This window comes from Pinus tabuliformis, chromosome Q (genome assembly GCF_031772625.1).
Source record: "Pinus tabuliformis cultivar Carrire ecotype Pingquan chromosome Q, CPIR1, whole genome shotgun sequence".
NCBI classification, from domain to species: Eukaryota; Viridiplantae; Streptophyta; class Pinopsida; order Pinales; family Pinaceae; genus Pinus; species Pinus tabuliformis.
The window spans coordinates 241,242,111-241,255,932 of NC_142296.1; positions in this window are offsets into that span (position 1 = coordinate 241,242,111).

The following is a 13,822-nucleotide window of genomic DNA, read 5'->3' on the forward strand; positions in this document are numbered from 1 at the left end:
GGAGTTCACCCCGCCTGGGCTACGTCTCCTTTGTCCAGCTTCCAATGCTTGGGCCTCTCTATTATGCTCAAAATTACAACAAAAGTGTCTTCAAAATGCTCAAATGCCTCTGAAACCTGTCTCAATGAGTTCATAATAACCAAAACTGCTATAATTGACTCTTTTTTTACCTAATTTGGATAAGAACTAAAGAAGTTATGACCTCTCCCATTTCTCCCACAATTTGCTCAACAAATTCCCCTTTTCCGGCCACTAACCATCAAATTCAGCTTGAAATCCATCAAATTTGCCACATTTCATCCACCGAAGCCATACTTCCCAACAGGTTCAGAAATCGCAATCGGTAGGGCCCAGCGGGCTTAAGATTTGTGAACGCGGCGATGATTGTGTGACTGTGATGTGGCGGACCTGACAAAATTATAAGCTAGAATCCATAAACAAATCGCATCTGAGATATCGCAATCGACAGAGTTCCGGTGGTCTTAAGGTCTACAGGACTCTGCCCTATTGATGTTTTCGATTGCGATATCGCATCACAACCCAATACTTGTTGGGGGCCTATTTTCTGTAAATCCTTCCCTTCGCCAATCTGCGATTGTGATTTATCGCATCACAACCTTTCCCTGCTCGGGGGCTGATTCTTTAACATGATCTGCTTGCGATTTGCGATATGCGGAGACCAATGGCCTCCTTCCACTTGGTGCCTCCTCATACCCTGAAGGGCCTGCTACGTTATCCAATCCTACCATGTGAGCAAGTCAAACCTAAACTTTGACTTGCTATAACTTCTACATACGAGCTTAGATTTGAGTGTCATTTGCATCGTTGGAATGAGAATGACGAGCTCTTTGATCTGAAGCTAAGTTTAACAAAATCCTGACACTTTGACTTTGGAGCATAATTTTGAGCACCTGATCACCATAGTATCCTTTGAGTCCTTGATCGCGAGGGCGAGCTTCGTGACCTTTTCTGCGGGTGCGTCATCCTCACAGACATGCACGTCTGGAACTATGTGGCAAGTCTCAGCAATGGCCTTCTCCAATTTCTCTCATTGTTGCCTTGATTCCTCTCTACCCTTGACCAATTTCTCTAGTTCCTTCTTCACCGATGCTTTTTTTGACTCCACCTTTTATTTTAACAGCGACATACGTTGTTGTCGTTCCTGCAATTCTACGGTGATACCTTGGTGAAATTCATCCAGCACCTGGAGGGACGCAACAACATTCATTTGGACACTGCACAATGATTTGGCTCACTCTTTGTATATTGTTGCTTCAAACCTCAGTGCCCTAGATGGCACCTGTAACATCCTAACTCCGAAAGTCGTTTCTATTTTAGCGGTTCGGTTACCTTCTCTAGTTGTTGTTGGTTGTGGAGCCTGATTATCTTCTTTGTTCAGAGGTATCTCCACGTTGGACCCCTATTCGTAACAGGGCGAAAACACCACCCACCATTTAATCACTATCAGGGCGGTTAAGGGGAGGAGACGACCATTTTATGAGCCCCCCTGGAAAGGGTTCGATGGCAATGCCCCCAAAGCTAAAAATAGATGTAAAATTGCCTTGTAAAATGTTGTGATTTCGTAGTCAATCTAAACCGTCCATTAGGAAGATGATCTAACAGTAGAAGTTATGTTTAATTTAAGGTTTTTTGCCGTAGTAGGCAACCCCTTTCTATATATGAGGGAATTGTATTGCGGATGGTAGATATGTATTCTAATCGAGAAAGAGAGAGGACATTGTGTGAGAGTGAAGAGGAAATTACATCAAATCAGTTGTAGGTTGTATCTCTTCATTTCGCTGGATAATATAGAAGGAAGGATTGGCTATTTCTTCGTGGACGTATCCCAAATCGGGTGAACCACGTATATCTGTATCTCTCTCTTGTTTCATGCACTTTCTGTGTTTGTGTTTCTGCAATATTTTATGTGTTCCATTTCTCTGTAATATATAATTTTCTAAGAGTTGCTTCACTACTTGTGGCAACGCCTTCAGCTCTTGGATGCCCTACTGCACCTCAACCAAAATCGCTTTGCAGCGATCATCAAACTTGTCCCAGGTTTCCATGTTAATCTCCTGGATGTTTTCTGTTATCTCGTCGATGTCGCCATCAGTGAGGACAAGCAACACTACTCTCTTACACTTATTTGCCTTTTTCTTATTTCTTGGTCTCATTGTCTTTCGATACCCCTGCTTCATTGAGGTGTTCTTCATGTTCCTGTCCACACCCTATTTCCTTTGTTTATTCATCGACATATTTTCTACTCGTACCCTCACCCTACAAGGTACCCTTCTCTGTTCCAACTTCTCCACTGGTTGGAGTCATCCATTCCTCCAACCAACCTTGCACTACCCTAAGGAGGTCATCTTTTGTTACCAGGTATGGCAATCAATGCCATGTCTTCGTTGGGTCCTTCATTGCTTTCACATACGCCCTATGAAAGTCTGTCTTGAACTCCACAATATGACAATACTGTTTATACAAGATTGGTGACAGTCTAGGATATGAATTCACCAGCATATGCAGATCCATCGCCATCACTACAAAGGAAATCTTCTTTTCTGTTGCGTGCATCGACTCCTTTGTAAACCAGAGGGAGGCATACCTCATTGCCTCACAAAAATCCACCTCAATAGATGGAAACTACGGGACTTCTAGTTCTTTCTATGCAATCAATACGATGAGAATTATCAAACAGGCATAATGGAATGTATTTCCCACAATGGAACCATTTGTTGGTTTGAGGGGACTTGACCCAGGTTCAGAGTGTGTTGTGAACCAACAAAACCCTCAACTACTGGCCCTTTTAGCAACGATCTGAAAGCATATCGCAGTCTCACCCGAAGAAGTTATGGGAGGCTATAGAACCAGGCTTCTGCAGCCGAAGGGATATCCGTGCAGTGGTGTCGTGTATTTACTTCTACTTTATATCGATATTATAACTTCTTATGCATAATAACTTCACTCAAATGATTAATTTGGCATATTCACATTAAACCCATAAACTCTAACAAATAGCAGTATATCTTACAATTTTTCGTATAATTCAGTGAAAAACATGCATAACCAGATAAATAACAATAAACAATAAACACATAAAGATATGCAACACTTCGGCAAAAAATTATTCTTTATTAAATGATCTTCAATTACATGCACTTGTCTGACCTGTGCACCTAGCTGCAGGTGGTCTGTGCACTCAGTTGCAGACTCTTCAAGGTCTCTGCGCACTCAGATGTGGAGCCTTCTCCAAAATACAAAAGATAGAAAGGTACAATAGTCGAATGATCTCTTCTATTATGCTCTACTTCCTCTTCGCTAAGGTATTACACATCCTTAAATACATTTCATCTTTATAAAAACCATGGTCCACATACCATGGATCCACAAAAAGAGAACTAATACCTGATACCTATTAAAAAATAAGGCCTTTGTTCCATCCCCAAAGCCCTAAAGACCGGGCGATGAATATATGTTCGCCGTCTCCATGCGGTCCTCTCCTTCTTCTATGGGTTCTTTTACCCAAAACTTGGACCAAGTTGGGCCATGCTCTACAACTGATGTCTCTAAAAAAAAATACCACAGGAGGATGTTGATGAATTTTCTTTGTGTCTGTGGGTTCTCTTCTATTGAATCCTCCCTACATTTTTCTACTCCTCCTTCTTAGTGTTACTTAGGTGTGAATTTCAATGTTTCCTCAAAGAAATATCAGGGGTGGAAACAGTATTAAACTTCCCTTTTATCAGTGAGGGAGAATGATGCTATAATTTATATCGAAGCAAATTCTTTTTATGTCCCTATATTTCCTTTACACACAACCATTTCCAAAAGGGTAATTACTATATAATTCTTTTCTATAGGGTACTTATTTCAAGTAGACTTTCCCAAGAAAAGGTATGGAAAATAGAGAGGGAAAGGATCACTTAATCCTTTTCAAAATAGATCTGTCATGTGAATGAGGCTTTGAGGACAACTTTGGGTAGTTTTGACTCTCTTTCACCCTTCCATTCCCTCCTGTAGCTTCTTCTTGGCCCTCCTATAGAAGTTCATACCCTCCTATAGCTCCTCTTGTAGCTTCTCATGTAGCACCTATAACCATAGTTAGAAGTAGCTCAGTGGCACCCTAGGCAGTCTGATAACACTAGCTCTTCCTTCCTCTAACTATCTTTTTCTAGAAATGAGCGATGGTGCAAATGGAGTTGAGCCTAGTACTTAATATTCCTTTTGTGGTAAAGGCTCGAAGCACTATGATGACATGGCTCATAATTCCTTTTTTGAACCGTTGTCCCCACTCCTTGTAATCATTACCCTATTGCTTGCGATTCTCACCTCACTCCTTGTAATCACCACCTCACTTGAATGGACTTTTCCACGTGCATGTGTAACTGAAATTAACTTTAGTTTACTAGTCAAGGGTGGCCAAGTTCACTGGCCACCTCCATCCCATTAAAATTCCTTTCTCAACTATTAACACATTTTATCATTATATGCATAGGGAAGTGGTGAGGGTTGTCATACCTGAGCCTACTTGTGAATCGAATTGCTGGTGGTGCTTGCATGGTAGAGCTAGATATAATAACATTTTGATCTTCGGGGTGTTGATTTTCTTTTCTTGTTTATGATTAGGTCTTCATAACTCAATGGTCTTTTGACTAATAACTTTGTTGTGTGTGCAAGTCCCTTCCTTGTGTCCAATCTACTACCAATGAAGTGGATGGAATGCTCGTTAAGGATGTGATCCAGGTGGATGTTGGTGGCCACCCACCTATCCCACTTGGACCCCCACAACTGTCTCTTTCAGTTTTACAGTTTCCTTATTTGAAGCACAATTTACTATTTTTGGCAGTTTTTCGGGTCCTGAACTTCCGGATCCGTTTTGACGCCTTAAACGACGTTTTTTGAGAAACATGGGAGCAACATGGGGCCATGGATCGATGTTTCTCATCACAAATTTTTAGTCCTCGGATATATCTTTCTAACGAGGTATTGTGCACGTCAAACGGAGATCGTATGCCAAAGTTACAACCCCGGGAAGTTGATGTACCAATTTACCCAAAACGGGGCCCATAGTTTGCCGCTTCATCTCCTAGGGTTAGGTTTTTGGATGTTTATGGTTTTCCATTGTTTCTCAACAATAAATAGGCCTTCAAGCATCATTGTAAGGCAGTTCAGAGGCATGTAGCCGCCACATCTCTTCTCAGAGATAAGCTACCATCGCCCTAGCTAGTTTATTTCCATTTCTGTTTGTAAGCATATTTCAATGTTTTACATTAATGAAAAGAAGTATTATTTATGTTGCATCTCTGTATTTATGGTTATATTTGTAATGTTTTACATTCATATTTAAATCTGGATCAGTGGTATCAGAGCAATCTTCTCTTTCTCTGTTTTTCTTTGCATGTCCCCAACGAGGTCGGGATATAAGGAGTTAGGGCTTGAACTAGCCGAACCCTTGCAAGACCAGCCTCACAAATCCCGATGGCCTCCCAGGGTGGATGAAAAGAAAGACGAGAGGGTAGGAGATCCTAACAAAATCTTGCTCGAAGAAGCCCTCGAGTGACAAAGGAACGCGATGATGGAAAACTTTTCCCAGATCCTTTAGCGGCTACCCATGGGCGACGCATCTGCTTCCAACATGTTAGTGTCAGTATCTGCATACTTCCATCATGGATCAAATTTTCTCTTTGCATTGTCATTTTAGGGGTCCCATACTGAAAATTTTACATCATTCCATTAGGTCATGTCAAACTGATCCACTTATGGTTGTCTTCTCTTCAGAAAATCTAAATTTTTCCCTCATAGAGTATACTTGCTGACCCTTCTTCAGGTTTTCTTCAGTTATGGTTTCATGGTCAATTTTCATTCATGCTTTCATTAGGTCATAGGGCATGTTTTCATTAGTTCTTAGGGTTTCATTTCCAAGGTCAAGAGCCTGCTTTAAAAGTGTAAATAAAGGGCAGCAAGGGTATGAGGATGATAAATAAGTCAAGCATGATGGCTTGTAGGTCATAGTCACTATATCATTATCTTTTAACCTAATGTAATTTTCACCTCAAAAACATGTTTTTGAGGTGAAAACAGAGTATTTTGATTTAATTTGTATTTCTTATGTAATTTTAAGTCACTTTATGTAATGAATGATCCCAGCTGCACTAGAGCATCTCTTCTTGCTGCAAGACAAAGAAACACTGTGAAAATCAGTTCAAGTTGAGCATTATCCACCTGAAAAGACACAAAGAAGAAAAGGCATTACAATGGACTTTTGAAGAAGGACAAGAAACATTAGAAAGTGGGGTTTTTCAAGTGAAAAATCAAAATTTACTCCTGTATAAGCCCTCACATTTCATTTTCAAGTTCATCATTCTCATTTGGAAAGAAAGAAGTCAAAAAGTGAGAAGAAGAGGAAAGCTTGAGTGGGTTTTGGGCGAAGGAAGGTTGGCGTTGCGCTTTTGGAGGGTGGCGTTGTGCTTCTGGAGCAGTGGTGGAGTGGCACTACACGTTGGCAGAGTGGCGCTACGTGTTTCAGGCAGGCAGGAGTGGCGTTGCACGTTGAGGACTTGGCGCTGTGCATTGACGCCCGGTGTTGTGTGTCTGGAAAATTTCGCAGTGTTATTTCACACTTTGTTGCGCTCCTGGAACAAGTGTTGCGCGTCTATGCACTGGTGCTGCGCGTTGAGCAGGAGGGCCAGAAAGGCCTCAAAACTCCAAGAAACCTCCAAATTGCTCTCTCTTACCTTCATTGCAAGTAAGTTGACCTCCCTCACTGCAGTTTTGGTTTGCATATCAACACCATAAGCATCATTTTCCATGATAAATATGAAACCCTAAAAATTTCCCTAGTGATGCCTAAAACCCTAAACCCTCATTTTTCATCCTATCACCTATCCCTACAGCTCTAAACTCTATCTCCTTATCCCTTTATACCTATACCCCTATTCTATACCATTTCCATCCCTTTATCCCTCTTCCCCAAGGGCAATTTCTCAAACAAAACAAGCCCTCCCTCTCATTTCCTACTCCCTCATTCATTTTTAGCCCATAAAGTCATTTCCCATCCCATCACTCCTAAAACACTTTTAGTCATTCCCTTCATACAACCTCAAGCCTTGCAAACATGCACACAAAGGACCGAGACTATGAGGAGGAGGAAAACACAGGCAATGACACCTCAGCAGAAAGAGCTAGGCAGCAGAGAAAACCACACAAGGGAGGTAGGATTATCATAAAAGAGCCATCAAACCTTAGAGAATTGTAGGCCTCTCAGTTGGCTGTCACATGTTTCAGATATCTTGGCTGTTATGAGTTCTGTGAGCAGGTAGAGAGATTTCAACACCACCCTAAGCTCACCAAACTTTTTGTAGCTCATCTTCAGGGGAATAGGGTGACTCTTGCTGGGGTAACATTCACAGTCTCACCTTCCATCATTGCAGATGCAACCAGGATTCCAAATGTAGGGGAGAAGTGGTACAAGGCCCAGGACCTGGATGAACACTATTATGAGCCTTATATCAAACCCCGGTACAAAAATGAGGTGAAGAGACTTTTTCCTTTCAGATTTCTTGAAGACAAGTATGTGCCCATGATGAAAATCATCATGAATTATTTCACTTGTGAGGGCAGATTCTCCAGGCTATACACCTATCACATCAGGCTCCTCATGCATTTTACCAGGGTGAGGATGTTAAACCTTCCTTATTTCTTGTTCAGGAATATTGAGAAAATGGCTCATTTTGTCTAGAAGAATCCATACCCTCAACAGATGAGCAGTATCTATCACTATTCCCTGATCAAGACGATTGTGATTCATCATCTCAGTCTTCTCAACGTCTCTTGGGAGACATTTATTTCCCATGACATCTTCAGGGGTCCTCAAATTCGTCCACCAGTGTCTCAAGAAGCAGGGGGACATTCTAGCAGTGCTCCAGTGAAAACAAATGAGGAGGCCAAAGAGACTAGAACTACTGAGGTGCCCGGGACCATCATGACATATCAGAGGGGAATAAGGAGATTGTTTGTTGCCGATAGGAAAGTGTTTTCTCCATGGATGTGGAAGGGACCTTGCCTTCTTCATCAGCTCATAGGCAAATGCTAGCTCCACAGGATGTGGAAGGGGCTTTGCCTTCTTCATCGGCACAACAGGTATAGGTGCAACGGCTGCACAAAGGGAAGGAAAAGATGCCGGAGGAGAGTTTTGATGATGATTAGGAAAGGGACTTTGACTTGACAGACCATGATGAGCCTGAGCAACGTTATACTCATCATGGAGTTGAAATCATTGACTTAGAGGCTCAGGACGAAGAAACCATAAAGGACATCATCATACAAGAAAATGAGGCTCAAGTACAAGCTTTGATGGACAATTTGGAGAGGGCCAAGTATGTCATCACATATTTGGAGCAAGAAAACAAGTAGTTGAGTGACAAACAAGTCCTCATGGAGCTGGAAATGCTCAAGGTAAAATGACAAAGTGGCAAAGAGGCACAAGTCACTTTGACTCCTATTGAGAAGGAGATTGAAGATGATAGAGAGACTTGGCTTGAGAGAGTCAACTTTCACCTTGAGAAGCTACTACAGAAGGCCAATAGAGACAATCAGATGATCAGACACATGGCCTATCATTACAAGACCCGAAACAACATTTGCAACATGAGGGTCAAAAAGATGAAAGTTAGGCTTAGGTGAGCTTTTAAAGGCAAAAAGGAGGAGGATAGGCTTAGGATTCTTGCTGAAGATTCCTTGGCTCATCAAGACACTTGATGATGGTGCTTCTCACCAATTTTGGGCAAGTTTAGAAGAAATTTTTTCACTTGCAAATTTTGGAATTCTACACACAGGAAAACTGCCTAAACGCGCAGCGCCACCGGCATTGTGCTTTTCCTAGGGGCACCCAAATGAGAAATGGTTTGAATTTTTGGATTCTTAGTGATGAGGACATGCACCCTAGCGATTTTGAAAGTTTTTGGGGCAGAAATAGTCCACCAAAAGGTCAAAAAACACCATAAAAATGACCTTTCTACCACTTTTTCGACACACATAAGCAGTCTTGGGAGAATCACGTTTTGGGGGGTCAAATGAACTTCAAATGCAGAAATTCCAAGTGTTTTGGAAATTATACTTGAAGACCATTCCAATGAGCTATCATTCACTCAATTTTGATGTCGGGAAGGCCTCCAAAAGAGACATGACAATGGCATTGCGGGTTGGGCCAGTGGCGCTGCGCGTAGCGCAGTTTTTGCACAGGATGCCTATTTTTCCAGTTTTTTACTATGTTCTTGGATTCTCTCTCATGGAGGTTGTTTCACCATTGTAAATTATGACTTGGCATGTAACTATGATAGATAAATAGTAATAGAGGGTAGATTCATTGCTTTAGAAGTCAGTTTGAGCTCAAATGAATTAGTTTTTCACTTTTAGAGGCAAGTTGTTGAGATGCCTATATTCCTGTTTCTTGTTCAATATTAGTTAGATTAGCTCCTCATCTTAGGGATTCGACCCCTGAGGATGGGAGGAGGTTTAATTCATGTCTATATCTTCTTCTTCTTTCTCATTGTAAAGGGTTGGACTCAGCTAGATGCTCAGACCTTGATTGTACACCATTTGTAGCAGTTTAGCAGGAGATTAATAAGAATTGCAGCTATTTTTATGGGATCCATGTGGTATGGAGTTTTAGTACAGTTTCTTCCTCTGTGATCATATTTTAATTTGTTTTATGTATTCTGTTAATCATTTCATTGCTTCTAGTTGTATGTTTTCAAGTTGATAGGCAGAATTCATTACATCAGTGCTCTGCCTTGGGAAACCATTCACCATTTCATGTTTTCTGATGTATAGGAAGGATCCATGGTTTTCACATGTTCTTATTAGCTTCTCACCAGTCTTAAACATCTCACCCCATCAAGCCCTAAAGCGCTAAAGCCTATGCCTACCTTGGCCCATTAAACACCCTGCAATTCTAACCTAATTCCCTAGCCCTAAACTGTCCAGCTCCTTCTGATCCGGCAAAACCCCTTTGAAATCCAATCAAAAATTTGTGCTACTATACCTAGCCTAATATCCTTTACCTGATCCAGTCATCTTGGCTGAGATCCTTACGGAGAGAGCCCTCTCCCGACCTAGTAGGGCTAGCTACTTGGCTAAGCATGGTTTGTGGTTACCCTAGCATTGCCTTCCTTCAGCCTGAGGTTCAATCCAGGTGATAACATAGTGGAGACTATACTGGGGAATGAAACACTGATCACCCCGTTAGTATCTTTCATTTGAATTATTAGGCTTATGGATTATGAGTTTTAGAATTTACTAGGCTGAATTGGAAAGTTGTAAAGCAATATATAAAACTTCGAAATTTGAGCACACTGCCTTCAAGAAAGTACAATAGGCCCAATCCAGATCCAAATCCTTCCCCAATAGTGGATTATCCTAATCTGATTTCGAGAAAACTCAAAAGACAAGAAAGTTTAGTCAATCCAACACCTTCAATAAAAGTAGATTCTTGCCCTGATGAGTGGCTGTTTTTAGAAGATCTCCCCTTTGATCTGTCATTTGACATTTCCCTATTTAGAAACAGGTCTGAAAGTGCACTTGATGATATAGTTCTAGATCCAGATTTTATTGCAGATCTCGAAGTCCAAAAGGCAAACTGGTCAATTGATGATTATATTCTAAATTCCCCTCAATCATCCCTCACTACTGCTAAGATTCCCGATCTTTCTGAACTAGTGTCCACTACCCCCAGTTCATCATTATTCCCTTCAACCTTTGAAGTTCATTCCCCACCCCCATTTATACCTACACTTCCCCATCAATCACCTATTACTCCCAGTTCTCCATCAACTCCTAGTAGCCCGATCCTTGCTTTGAATCCACCTCGAGTTATGGCTTCCCGATATGCACCCCTTGTTTTACCTCAGAATCTTGGTGCCATGCCCACTGATTATCAAACCAAGATACCTTTCTTTGATGCCACTCAAACCATTACAGCTCAGCAACATGTTGATAAAATGAATGATTTCTTTGACCTCCATGAAGTAGAAATTGAAGATGTGTCGATGAGATTGTTTGTACAAAGCTTTGGAGGTGAAGTTCGAAAATGGTTCAGAGCTTTACCAGCAGCTTCTATCACCACTTTACCAATCCTCCATAGGCAATTCCTGGATCGGTGGGAGGTGAAGAAGAATCCACTTCAGATTTTGTCCGAGTATGAGAACATCAAAAGAAATGTCGGCGAGAGTGTGCAAGACTATTGTGTGAGGTTTAATGCAGTATACAATGTTATTCCTGCCAACATTAAACCACCGAAGGGATTGGCTTTGCTCAAGTTTCCAGACAGTTTTGATGCTGATATGGCATATCAGTTGCGGGAACGTGATCCTACCACATTAGAAGACATGTAAAAGAATGTTGTGAGTGTAGAAGCAAACTTGTTGGCCAAAAGAGCAAGAATGAGATCTGAGAAAAGAGTGACCATAAAAGAAGAAGCATCTACCTCAGATGTAAAGATGGATACATTGATTCGAACAGTGGAAAGGATGGTTGACCGGTTAACCATCACAGATAGACCTGAAACACCAATCCAGAATCCAAATTTTAGAGGACAGCAACAGCCCCAATTCTGAATCAAGCAGAGAGAACAAAAGGCACCAGAGAAACCAGTGCAACAACAGCAGATCAGAACTCCCTTACAGCAGAATTATGTTCAAGGAATGGAAGAAGAAGATGACGAAGATCTGGTAATTGAAACAAATCACTTTTTCACTGCTGATGGCATGCCTATATTTCTAACCAAAGATGAAGAATATGCAGAAGTTCCAGACATTCAAAGGGATGAAGATTACATCTTAGCAAATGATGTGGTTTTGGAGGCTGAATCTGATGATTATCAGTGTGGTTATATGAATGCTTTGACTGCACAGCAGAGGCAGTATTCTTTAAGGAGTAGAGATGTACCAGTCAATCCCATTCAGAAAAGAAAAGATGTGCAATCTAAGAATGATTCCTCAAACACTCAGAAGAAAGGGAAAGAGCTTGCTGATCCAAGTCCCAGCAAGGTACCATCAACAAGTATCACTGCAAACGAGAAGAACAATCAACAAAAAGATAATGCAAAAAAAGAGCAGGCAGATAAGAAGGACATTAGTGTCAAAGAGGTAGAAAAAGTTTCATCCTTTAATTTAGAAAGTGAAATTGCTAAATTAAAAGCGTCCATTCCTTTAACTGAGCTGGTTAAGAATAGCAATTATAAACACCATGTATCTAGAATATTGCAAATTGATCCTTTGTCAAACATGGTGAATGTCGAGGATGATCATGCTAAACTCAATTTTGGCTCACCCATAGAAGTTCAGCCTGAAGATAGTGAAGTCCCTCCCTTTGATCTGAGTCGTAGACTGCATGAATACATTCTCCATAATGCTATGTTAGATTTCGGAGCTTCCCACAATTTGATGCCTAAAGCCATTATGGAAAAGTTGGGCCTAGATATCACCCAGAAATATCATGATTTGTACTCATTTGACTCTGGTAGAGTTCGTTGCATTGGTCTCATCAAAGATTTGGTGGTTTCTTTAGATCAAATCCCAGCCAAAAATGTCTTGATGGATGTGGTAGTTGCTGATATACCGCCTCGATTTGGTATGCTCTTATCTAGATCGTGGGGTGCTAAACTCAAAGGCACTTTACAACTTGACTTCTCTTATGCTACCATCCCTGTTTTCGGTCAATTGAGGAAGTTGTACCGGGAAAATAAAATGAAGTACATGATCACTAGTAAAGAGAAGCCTGTGAATCATCCAATAAATGTTGTACATATTGATTTAGAGTCCTTTGTTTTGTACTCTAATAGTGGATTGAATGATGTAGATATTCAGCTTGTAGAAGTAGATGATGTACCATAAATTTCCGAGAATTTTAGAGCAGTTCTTAATCAAGAAAAATAAAAAATAGCAAGTTCTTCTGAGCAGCCCACACAGCAGCAAAAGGTCAGTGAAGAGCAGAAAAATGAAGTAATCAGCCAAGGTAAAGTTGAAAAAGAAACAAAATTTCAACATCTAGAAGATGAAGCCAGCCTTTGGAGCATGGACTTCAATGGTGCTGTGGATAAGGATTGTGCTGGTATTGGAATTTGGATTAGAATCCTTGCTTTCCAGCCTACCAAAGTCCCAACTAATGTTAGAGTATGTTCCTTCAAGTTAGCTTTTGATTGCTCTAATAATGAAGCGGAGTATGAGGCTTTGATTACAGGTCTTAAAATTTTGAAGAAACTGGATGCGAAAAGGATTTTTGTTTATGGTGATTCAGAGCTGGTGATTAAACAAGTAAAGGGAGAATATCAAGAAAAACATTCGTGGATGAGAGCCTACAGAAATGCAGTTTCGGATATTTTGAGGATGTTTCCTGAATATACCTTGACAGCAGTACCCCGAACTCAAAACATCATTGCAGATTCACTTGCCATTGTGGCCAACAATTTGAAGATTCCAATGAATTCTAGCAACAAATTTGAAATTCATGTCAAACATAGGTCTATTGTTCCTGATAATTTGAGGTATTGACAAGTGTTTTGGGATGATAATGAAATTAATTCCTTTTTGCAGAATGAAGCAAAGTTTAAGAATGCTTCTGTTGATGATGATTGTGATTCTGATGAACAAGAGATTGAGGTAAATCAGATGGAGGTTTTACAGCTGAAGGATAATATTATTCCTAGAGGTATCATACCTTTAGAGGAGCTTTTTGATCAGGATGGTGTGGCAAGTAAATGAGCTTGGTTCCTACGGAAAAAGGAGTTGAAGATGTAAATATCAGAACAGCTGACAAGCCCAAGCTT